The sequence below is a fragment of the Capricornis sumatraensis genome, chromosome 17 (genome assembly GCF_032405125.1).
Source record: "Capricornis sumatraensis isolate serow.1 chromosome 17, serow.2, whole genome shotgun sequence".
Taxonomy (NCBI): domain Eukaryota; kingdom Metazoa; phylum Chordata; class Mammalia; order Artiodactyla; family Bovidae; genus Capricornis; species Capricornis sumatraensis.
This window is the reverse complement of record NC_091085.1, coordinates 8,574,920-8,586,532: the sequence shown is the minus strand read 5'-3', so window position 1 is coordinate 8,586,532 and position 11,613 is coordinate 8,574,920. Positions and strand designations below refer to the sequence as shown.

Genomic DNA, 11,613 nt, shown 5'->3' with positions numbered 1-11,613 from the left:
GACTTCAAGAAGCATATACAAGCCTCTTAGACAGCCTCACCCACTTGAGGGAAAAAACCAGAAGTCAGAACTAGACTCTTGCAGCATATGGAATAGCACTGAAATCACGGTAAGTTAGACAACGTGAGATGGCAGAGGAATATGTCCCAGAAGAACAACTAAATGAAGTGGAGATTGGCAATCTATCAGAAAGAATTCAAAATAATGACAGTGAAATGACTTAATATCTTGGAAAAAAAGAATGAAAGCATAAATTGAGAAGATACGAGAAATGTTTAACAAAGCCCTAGAAGAACTAATGAACAAATAAAGAGAGATGAACAATGCAATAATTAAAATGAAAAATACACTAGAAGGAATCAGTAACAGAGGGACAGGAAGAACAGAGAAGTGACCTGAAAGACAGAATGGTGGAAATCACTGCCATGGAACAAAATAAAGAAAAAAGAATAAAAATGAAAGAAGACAATCTAAGAGGTATCTGAGAAAACATTAAATGCACCACCATTCACAGTATAGGTGTCACAGAAGAAAGAGAGAAAGAGAGAGAGAAAGAACCTAAAAAATTCTATTTGAAGAGATGATAGCTGAAAACTTTCTAACATGGCAAAGGAAATAGTCTCTTAAGACCAGGAAGCACAGAGTCCTACGCAGGATAAACCCAAGGAAGAACACACAAAGACATGTAGTAATCAAGTTGACAAAAATTAAAGACAAAAAAATGTTAAAAAACAGCAAAGCAAAAGCAACAAATATGTAAGGGAACTGCCATTAGACTATAAGCTGATTTCTCAGTAGAAACTTTGCAAGTCAGAGGGCAGGGTATATTTAAAGTGATGAAAGGGAGCAACCTACAATCCAGAATACTCTACTCAGTGAGACTCTTATTCATATTTGATAGAGAAATCAAAAGCTTTACAGACAAGTAAAAGCTAAGAAAACTCAGCACCATCAGACCAGATTTGACAAAGAAATTTCTCTAGGCAGTAAAAAATTGCCACTACTAGAAACAAGAAAATTATCAATGCAGAAGCTCACCAGTAAAGGCAAACATAAATATAGGTAGGCAATCACCTGCACATGAATATGATATCAAAACCATATATAAAATGGAATACTACTCAGTCATAGAAAAGAACAAATTAATACCATTTACAGTAACATGGATGCAACTAGAAAGTCTCATACTAAGTGAAGGAAATCAGAAAAAGACAAATGCCATATGATATCTCATATGTGGAATCTAAAAGATAACTAAAATATATCTATATATGAAACAGAAACAGTATCATGGACATAGACAATAGATGGGTGGTTGCCAAGGGGAAGTGAGGTTGGACAGGGTTGGAATGGGCATTTTGGATTAGCAGATGCAAACTGATAAACTGATATATATATAGAATGGATAAAGAACAAGTTCCTACTGTATAGCACAGGGAGCTATGTTCAATAACCTGTGGTAAACCATAATTGAAAAGAATATGAAAAAGAACATATGTGTATATTTAACTGAATCACTTTGCTATACAACAGTAATTAACACATAAGAGATAATCTTTGGAATTAGCTCTATATTTGGATTAGACACAGTGTTAAAAAACAGCACATTCAATTTCTACTAGTATCTCAGGGGAATATGAGATGACAGGTCAGAATTGAGTGAATGGAGGAGAGCAGCATCATTCTTAGTAATATTCTTGTGAAGGATCAATGCTGATCCTTTAAAAATGAAGATGCTAAGCTTAATTTGTGTTTGATCGAGATAGCAGAAAAAGCTAAAAATCTAAAGGGAATGAGGAGAGCAAGAGAAATGATTGGATTATAACCAGCGTTGTGTGAAAGAAAGGAAATTCATTCTTCCCAAAGACATGATTTCATGTGGAGCCACAGTCCCATGGGATCTGGGATCATGGAGGGTTACACTTTGGGAATGGGGTGGAACACTGGGAATGGTTTAGTGGGCATGATTAAGGTTTTCTGGCCCCACAACATTTTTCCATTCTCCATTTGATCTCTGATTATTTTCTTTATAAGATTCCTGGCTATTGATCACAAAGTACAGAAATAAGTTACTTCCTAGACTGGAAATAAGCATGACTTAAGGGAGGAATTACAAATGACACTAAGTGTGTATTTCCTCCTTTGAATTTTTAGAAAAATGCCTCCAAGAATATGATTTTCTCCCATTACTGCTCAGTCGGTTTTCCTTAGCTTCACCTGTAGTCTCGCTGCCAAATCAGAACTGACACTAACCTGAGAGAGAAGATCCCATGGAGAAAGAAATGTCAACTCACTCCAGTATTCTTGTTTAGAGAATGCCATGAACAGAGTCCAGTCAGTCCACAGGGTTGCAAAGAATCAGACACAACTGATCAACCAGTGCTTTTGAGAGAGTGGGGCTGGGAAAATGAACCATTGCAAATCATTTGTCCCACTTTCAATACTATTTGGAGATGCTTTGATTCTGTCACTTTCCCTTGAAGTCCCCGTTCCCAGGGCCCCATGGTGAATACTGCTCCTCAAGGACTTAGGCTTTCTGGCCTTGCTTATCTTGTTAGTCAGTGACTTCTTAGAATCAGTTGTTTCAGTCAGTTCAGCCTCTCAGTCATGTCCGACTCTTGCAACCCCATGAACTGCAGCACACCAGGCCTCCTTGTCCATCACCAACTCCCAGAGTTTACCTAAACCCCTGTCCACTGAGTCGGTGATGCCATCCAACCATCTCATCCTCTGTCATCCCCTTCTCCTCCTGCCCTTAATTTTTCCCAGCATCAGGGTCTTTTCAAATGAGTCAGCTCTTCGCATCAGGTGGCCAAAGTATTGGAGTTTCAGCTTCAGCATCAGTCCTTCCAATGAACACCCAGGACTGATCTCCTTTAGGATGGACTGGTTCAATCTCCTTGCAGTTCAAGTTAGTCAGGGACTTCTTAGAATCAGTTTTTTACAAGACCTTTGAGGTATTTCTGCTCTGATGCTTGTTCGGTCTCTTCTGCTTTGTTTGACCTACTTTACTTTTTCCCCTCAAATAATTGCCATCCAAATATCTACACAGTGAAAATAAGTTTATATAATAACCCTTTTGCTAATGGAAAAGTGGGTCTGTGTGTTGAACATTAAATGTTTCTTCTCTTTATCAATAGATCTTCCACCCACCAATAAACATGTAGCTTATTATTAATTTTAGATCTTATGCTTTGAGACTCAAAGTCATGATTCCTGATTCTAAAGTTACTGATATTTAAACTTTGGCAATGTACCTTAATGAAAAAATAAAATGAGTTATCCTCTGAAACAATTATTAACAAGTTTGGCATGAAGCACTTTTCTTAGCATTTGGAAGATAAACCAGCTTCTTAGTTTATACATATCACTGAGTTATCATGACTCTGCATAAAAATTGTACTAACCTTAGAGAAACAAGCCTGTGCAGGAGGGAAATAAATATACTAGTAATAGCCAAAATTGAAGAAAGTCTAGGGAAAGTTTCTGCCAACATGGTTTATGATTTATTACTGGAAATAGTTCCCAAATCTGGAAAAATATTTAAAATCTACACCTGAGGTAAACTGAAAACCTATTTAAATTGTTAGTCATTATTAGAGTCTGTCCATGACTTTTTCCTATTTTGAGACAACTATACTATTATACAATCAGTTCAGTTCAGTTGCTCACTTGTGTCTGACTCTTTGCAACCCCATGAACTGCAGCACGCCAGGCCTCCTGGCCATCACCAACTCCCGGAGTTCACTCAAATTCATGTTCATCGAGTCGTTGATGCCATCCAGGCATCTCATCCTCTGTCATCCCCTTCTCCTCCTGCCCCCAATCCCTCCCAGCATCAGGGTCTTTTCCAATGAGTTAACTCTTCACATGTGGTGGCCAAAGTAATGGAGCTTCAGCTTTAGCATCACTCCTTCCAAAGAACACCCAGGGCTGATCTCCTTTAGAAGGGACTGGTTGGATCTCCTCACAGTCCAAGGGACTCTCAAGAGTCTTCTCCAACACCACAGTTCAAAAGCATCAATTCTTCGGCGCTGAGCTTTCTTCACAGTCCAACTCTCACATCCATACATGGCCACTGGAAAAACCATAGCCTTGACTAGACGGACCTTAGTCGGCAAAGTATTGTCTCTGCTTTTGAAAATGCTATCTAGGTTGGTCATAACTTTCCTTCCAAGGAGTAAGTGTCTTTTAATTTCATGGCTGCAGTCACCATCTGCAGTGATTTTGGAGCCCAAAAAAATAAAGTCTGACACTATTTCCACTGTTTCCCCATCCATTTCCCATGAACTGAGGGGACCAGATGCCATGATCTTCGTTTTCTGAATGTTGAGCTTTAAGCCAACTTTTTCACTCTCCTCTTTCACTCTCATCAAGAGGCTTTTTAGTTCCTCTTCACTTTCTGCCATAAGGGTGGTGTCATCTGCATATCTGAGGTTATTGATATTTCTCCTGGCAATCTTGATTCCAGTTTGTGCTTCTTCCAGTCCAGCGTTTCTCATGATGTACTCTTCATAGAAGATAAATAGGCAGGGTGACAATATACAGCCTTGATGTACTCCTTTTCCTATTTGGAACCAGTCTGTTGTTCCATGTCCAGTTCTAACTGTTGCTTCCTGACCTGCAAATAGGTTTCTCAAGAGGCAGGTCAGGTCATCTGGTATTCCCATGTCTTTCAGAATTTTCCACAGTTTACTCTGATCCACACAGTCAAAGGCTGTGGCATCGTCAATAAAGCAGAAATAGATGTTTTTCTGGAACTCTCTTGCTTTTTCATTGATCCAGCAGATGTTGGCAATTTGATCTCTGGTTCCTCTGCCTTTTCTAAAACTAGCTGGAACATTTGAAAGTTCACGGTTCACATATTGCTAAAGCCTGGCTTGGAGAATTTTGAGCATTACTCTACTAGCGTGTGAGATGAGTGCAATTATGTGGTAGTTTGAGAATTCTTTGGCATTGCCTTTCTTTGAGATTGGAATGAAAACTGACTTTTTCCAGTCCTGTGGCCACTGCTGAGTTTTCCAAATTTGCTGACATATTGAGTGCAGCACTTTGACAGCATCATCTTTCAGGATTTGAAAGAGCTCAACTAGAATTCCATCACCTCCACTAGCTTTGTTTGTAGTGATGCTTTCTAAGGCCCACTTGACTTCACATTCCGGGATGTCTGGCTCTAGATGAGTGATCATACCATTGTGATTACCTTGGTTGTGAAGATATATACCATAAAGAACATTCATAAAAAGAAAAATGGGACAACAATACTACATGGTGATATGAGTGTATATGGCCTTTATGGCTCCTATCAGTCTTCAAAGACTAGCCTCCACATAATTATAAGTAACTATATTTTGTGAATCTTTAGTATCACTCAAAAACTATGTTAAAATGTTAAATCCACAATTTAAATAATGCATAAAATGATTTTTCTGATTTTTAAAAAAATTACTTGAATATGGGATATAAAGCCAACAGTCTTGCTGTGGATCAGGGCAGTAAAAGACATATCATCTCCACCTCATCACACTTCACCAATAACCCTCATGATATCATTGACACTATGGATCATATCTTTGAAGCTACAAATGATTAGAAGTTGAACCCCAATATTTTCACACAATGTTGGGACTTATTGTCAAGGTGATTATTTACCGGATGCTCCTGAGTGATATTTGAATTTCTGTTGGGGGTGGGTGTTGGTTGGGGTCTCAAGATAGGCCTGAGGTTCCTGGTGCATGTACCAACAAAGAACAAGTTTAATTCACCAAAAACTCTTTGCAAATGTTGTTAAATGCCAAGAATACCCAACTTGTTCTGGTTAACTTTAAATTTTAAGTGTCTATAGTAGGGGAGGGGTTACAAACCTAAGTATCTAAAGAAAATGAAACACTACAGGTTAGTATATTAGACTGGAGAATGGAGGTTGAAACAAGAAAGTAACCTCATACCAGCTCCAAAGAATTTACTATCGATGGTTGACCAATCTATTGAAGTCTAAGAGAAGTTAAAACTCTAGACTTTCATGAAAAATTTTCCTAATATAAAAATATTTTGTTATTCAAGGAAACACCTGTTATCTGTGCATCGTTTCTCTCAAGCATCTTGGCTCCCAACCCCCAGATGGGTTCTGTAGATTTTTAGATTTATTAATATTAATCCTCTACTTTTTCTAATTTAGCATGCCAAGTGATTCAAAGGTAAGACTGCTTTAATCTCCAGGAACTAACCATGAACTTTGTGTTGAGAAGAAAACTCACTTTCAAATTCTTGTTCCTCAAGGGCTCCATCCACCCTCGTCTGCAGCACCTATAAAAGCAGCTCTTTTGCCCCATTTTTGCTCCCCTCTAAATTTAAAAGGACCTAATTGTAACAATGAGATCACAAAGTAACTGAAATTAATTCCTGACATGCTCTCTAAATGCACACCATTGTCTAAACTGTTCATTCTTTTTCCATATGAGAAGAAGAATGCAGAATTAAACTGTTAAAAAAATGACTAGCTTTCTCTCCCAACAGCCCCCTTAGCAATCCTGCAGACAGGTCATGTAGGCAAGATAATATCTGAAGAACAAGTCAGTGATGGAGAAATATGCAGAACCTTACCTCCTGCCTCAATGATTCACTGAGATTCTTCCCTCCACTTCCTTTTTTCCCTTTAAAAACTGTCATGGCAGAGCAGAATCTTTGGAGTTGGTCTCTGAACATGAGTTCTCCTTCTCCCCAGGTTGGGCAAAAAGCAAGTCTGTATGAAGAGAGTGAAGAAATATAATTTGGTTTGTGCACTGAAGGAGCTCACATTTTATTTGTGTGTGCTCAGTCATGTCCAATTTTGTGTGACCCCATGGACTGTAGCCGGAGAAGGCAATGGCACCCCATTCCAGTACTCTTGCCTGGAAAATCCCATGGATGGAGGAGCCTGGTAGGCTGCAGTCCATGGGGTCGCTAGGAGTCGGACACGACTGAGTGACTTCACTTTCACTTTTCACTTTAATGCGTTGGAGAAGGAAATGGCAACCCACTCCAGTATTCTTGCCTAGAGAAACCCAGGGATGGGGGAGTCTGGTGGGCTGCCGTCTATGGGGTTGCACAGAGTCAGACACGACTGAAGTGACTTAGCAGCCGCAGTATGGAATGTAGCCCACCAGAATCCTCTTCGCGTGGAATTTTCCAGGCAAGAATACTGGAGTGAGTTCCATTTCCTCCTCCAGGGAATATTTCCAACCCAGGGATTGAACCCACATCTCCTGTGTCTCCTGCATTGGAAGGCAGATTCTTTAACATATAGAATTAAAATGCTAATAGTATTATTATCGAATACATAATGCAATTTGTCACAAAAATAGAGGAAAAATTTTTATGATTCAGCAAGCATCCTGATAATTTGATTTTGTACCTTTTCCCCCTATTAGTTGTCCATTATCTGAAAAAAGATAAAACCTAGACCATTAATGAATGTTTGAAGAGGAGTGAAGGCTGGGGGAAAAAATTAATCTATTTATACTCATTAAGGTCTATTGCCTTTACTGAAAATGAGAATAAAGATGTGATTGATTTATTCAGATATTAAATTTTGCTAATTGTTACAAGCTAGTATTCAGCATTGAAATAACCAACTCTTTTTGAATTATTGTGTGTGCTTAATCTTTCAGTCATCCAACTCTTTGTGACCCTTTGAACTGTAGAACACCAGGCTCCTCTGTCCATGGGATTTTCCAGGCAAGAACATTGGAGTGGGTCCCCATTTCTTCCTCCAGCGGATCTTCCTAAGCTAAGGATCCACTTCGAGTCTCCTGTGTCTCGTGCATTGCAGGTGGATTCTTTACCCACTGAGCCACTGGGGAAGTTCTTTTGAAATATTAAGTCTCTTCAACTCTCTGCTTTACTTTGAATGAAAATATCTGCTTTCTTCATTAGTACTTATGAATAATTCCTGGGAAAAATGTTGAAATAAAGTCTCTGATTAGATAAGAGTAGTCCTAAATATCAAAATCAGAGTTGACACTTAATAAATATTTAACTATTTAGAGGTTCCAATGATGTGTTCTCAGGAAAAGGCTAAATGTAGATGCTCCCAGATGGCTAAGAATTACACTTAACTTTTGTTTGTACACTGGCTCACTGACGCTTTCAGCAGCTCCAGTAGTTTCATATATGGTAGAGTTTAGCTTTGGTTCAGAATTAAATAATAATACCAATGGCCTCATTAACATATTTGAAAAGATTTTGACAGAGAGCTGAAGAGACTAGGCTAGACTAAGGTTTTTCTTTCAAGATGGTATTAATCCTCTTGATTACAGAAACAGAGAGGAAAATTAAGTAAAACTGTTCCTATGAGGGATTTCAAAAGGTATAAAAACAATAAATTAAATATAATTATTTCAAAGAAACTTCCTTTTCAGGAAAAAAAAAAAAAGAGAGAGAGAGAGAGAGCTTTTTGCAGTTGTTTGCTATCATGGAATCAATTGTGTTAGAACCAAAATTATAATGAATATGACAGAGAAAATATTTAGCAAAGGATATGGACACTCAATTTACTGCTTCCAAGTATGTAGAGCCTCCTGGCAGCCAGTGAGGGAGCCAGCCAGGCAGAGGGACTTCTGTGGCTCTGACCACCACTCAGGGAAGCAAGTACCCAAGTCGACTCTGGGTGTAGACTGCAGTGGAAAGCTCTTAGAGACCTGGCTCCAGGGAATGACCCCAGGACGGTAAACAGGATTTCCTCTGCGTGTCTGCAGAGTCCCAGTCTCCAGGCTTCTTACAATGAATAAGAACAGTTGGCCATCACCACAGAGATTTCTAAGGCTGGGCCTCTTTTACAAGTTTTGTTTGGCTGGAGTAGTTTCCCTCTTTCCTATCATTTGTCTACAGTGACAGATGGAAGGACCTGGAGACTTCACTTCCTTCTTACCCGACCTCCTGCAGAGTGGATCCAAAGGGAAAAGAGGACTCATGTATGACTCCTATTACTATCCAATTTTACCTCAGAAACTGTATTTAAGGTAGTAGCAATACAGTCCAAAATGATGATGAGAGGAATGTATGACAGTCTTGCAGATTTTTTATTTTCATCCAAAATGCATGCTTCAGATCAATTCAATTTTTTCCTTAAAAGTTTACTATCACTTAAGAACATCAATTAAGATGATGTTGATTTAAAAATTATAAATTATCAGTTAAGATGATGCTGATTTAAAAATTATAAATATTTTAAACTGTGGTTGTCTTTTCACATAAAAATAGCTGTAACTTATTTTACATTAACCATATCTTTAGTTGCTAACTTTGGCCTGGGAAAGACTCATAAAAGGACTGGAACAATGCTGATTATCAGGCTCATCCATAAAAATTCTGGTTCATCCCACCCTCTCGTGGCAGATTCATATCAATGTATGGCAAAACCAACACAGTATTGTAAAGTAAAATAAAGTAAAAATAAAATTTTTTAAAAAATAAATAAATAAAATTTTAAAAAAAAGAAATTCTGGTTCAGCAGGCTTGGGCTGCTACTAAGAATCTTTTAAATAATGAAATAAAGTAATTTTAATGTAGGTGGGCCATGGATGTCTCAGAAACCTTGACTTAGAGAATGTGTTCTCAAAGGGTAACTGAGCAATTAGAGGCCTATCAATGTATAGCCTTTTAGCTCATATGTGTATATAGGCATACACATATAAGCTAAAAAGCCTTAAGTGCTTTGCTTACGAATCCTCACAGAGCAATTATGAGATGGGTAGGGGACAGGAAATAATACTCTGGAAAAACTAAACTAATTGACTCAAAGTGATTTAACAAACCTGTGCTTGTACAGCTGTTGGAACAAGAGCCTCTGGCCTCTTGAGATCTATACTCTGTGCTCAAGATCTATACCTCCAGCATTAAGAAGCACATGCTGCCCTTTATGTTATCAACTCCTCTGAAATATTGTATAATATTTCTGTTACATCTATTGTACAGGTATGCATGCCACATGTCAAATAGCAAATGATAATCTAATTTTGAAATGTTACCACTGTGTAGGCAATCATCTATACTTGCCCTGTGACTTCTGCATCCACTACTCACCTTTGAACCTTCTAAAATCTGCATCCCTTTCATCGATTCATTAAACATGCTCTAGCCAAGGTCACACAAGTTTTCTTGCAAAATCCAAAGAACAGCATTGGGTTAAGTTTATGGAACAAACACTTTTCTCACTCCCTTCCTGCAAGATAATTCTTGAGATGACATAAAAACATTTCATAAAGGATAACTTTACACCTTCATTAAGAAATGAAAAAGAAAAAGTGAAAGTGAAATGGCTCAGTCATGTCCAACTCTTTGCAACCGCATGAACTGTAGCCTACCAGGCTCCTCTGTCCATGGGATTTTCCAGGCAAAAGTATTGGAATGGGTTGCCATCTCCTTCTCCAATTAAGAAATGAGAAAGGGTAAAATAAATTGGAAAATATGAAAAATTTCTGAAAAGTTAAGAGCAAATTAGTGGAACAGAAAAATAATAGATATAAAGAAATAAGGGTCAAAATCTGCACAGAAAAACTACTAGAGATTTCAATGATATTTCAAAGTAAATAATTGAAAAGGTGTTCTAACAGCTTTCTCTCTGTTGTCCCTCCTCCTCTCCCACTAAGCAAATCAGCACTGTTTACATACAGGTGAATCCCTGAGAGCTGCTCTGTAAAACATGACACTAATTTTCTCAGGAGTGTGTGTGCGTGTGCACACATGCACACACGCACACACTCAGTCACTCAGTCGTGTCCGACTCTTTGAGACCCTATGGACCGTAGCCCACCAGGCTCCTTTATTCATGGGATTCTCCAGGCAAGAATACTGGGTGGGTTGCCATTTCCTTCTCCAAGCTTATCTGTAGAAACGTCAATACTCAGTCTTATTTTTAAAACAGTATTTTTCCCCTAAAGGAGGTGCACCATTCCTGGAAGTACTGCAATACCAGGTTGATGCATGAAGTGGACAGAGCAAGCTCCTATTCCAACCCCTAGTTCCAAAACTCCATTTACTTTCTCAGGAATAATGGGTCTCATCACAAGAAAAAAGAAATGTGCAACTATGTGCAGTGATGATGTTAACTGAGCTTATTTATGGAGATTATTTCATGATGTATACAAACACTGAATCATTGTATTATATACCTGAAACAAATATATTGTGTGTCAATTATACCTCAATAAAAAGACTATCAGGGTCTAATTTATGTTAACATTGAGATAATGATATAATTACCAAAAACTCCTAACACTAATAAAACATTACTATGTGCCAGGCCCTATTCTATGTACTGGATCATTTAATCTTCACCATAACTTTACAAGGTAGATTCTGCTACTTTCCCCATTTCAATGAGAAACAGAGAGATCAAGTGAACTTGGGGTCACACAGCTAATTCATGGTAGAATTTTCATACAAGTTCAGGTAGTTGCAAAGCTCTGCATGTCTAGTCAATAACCAACTCTATGTCTTGACAGCAATTGAAGAAGAGGAAAAAGGCAAAATAGCTAAAACCATGAAGGAAGTGCATGAGATTCTGTACTGAATGAACCTTTTTTATTTTGATAATTGTATGAGCTAATGTTTTGTCCAGTTATACATTGAAAA

At 38.1% G+C, this 11,613-nt stretch overlaps 1 pseudogene; it reads right to left on the bottom strand.

Moving 5' to 3' along the window:
- Window positions 1–10,917: 10,917 nt before the first annotated feature.
- On the bottom strand, window positions 10,918–11,059 carry LOC138094186 (U2 spliceosomal RNA; annotated as a pseudogene).
- Window positions 11,060–11,613: the final 554 nt, after the last annotated feature.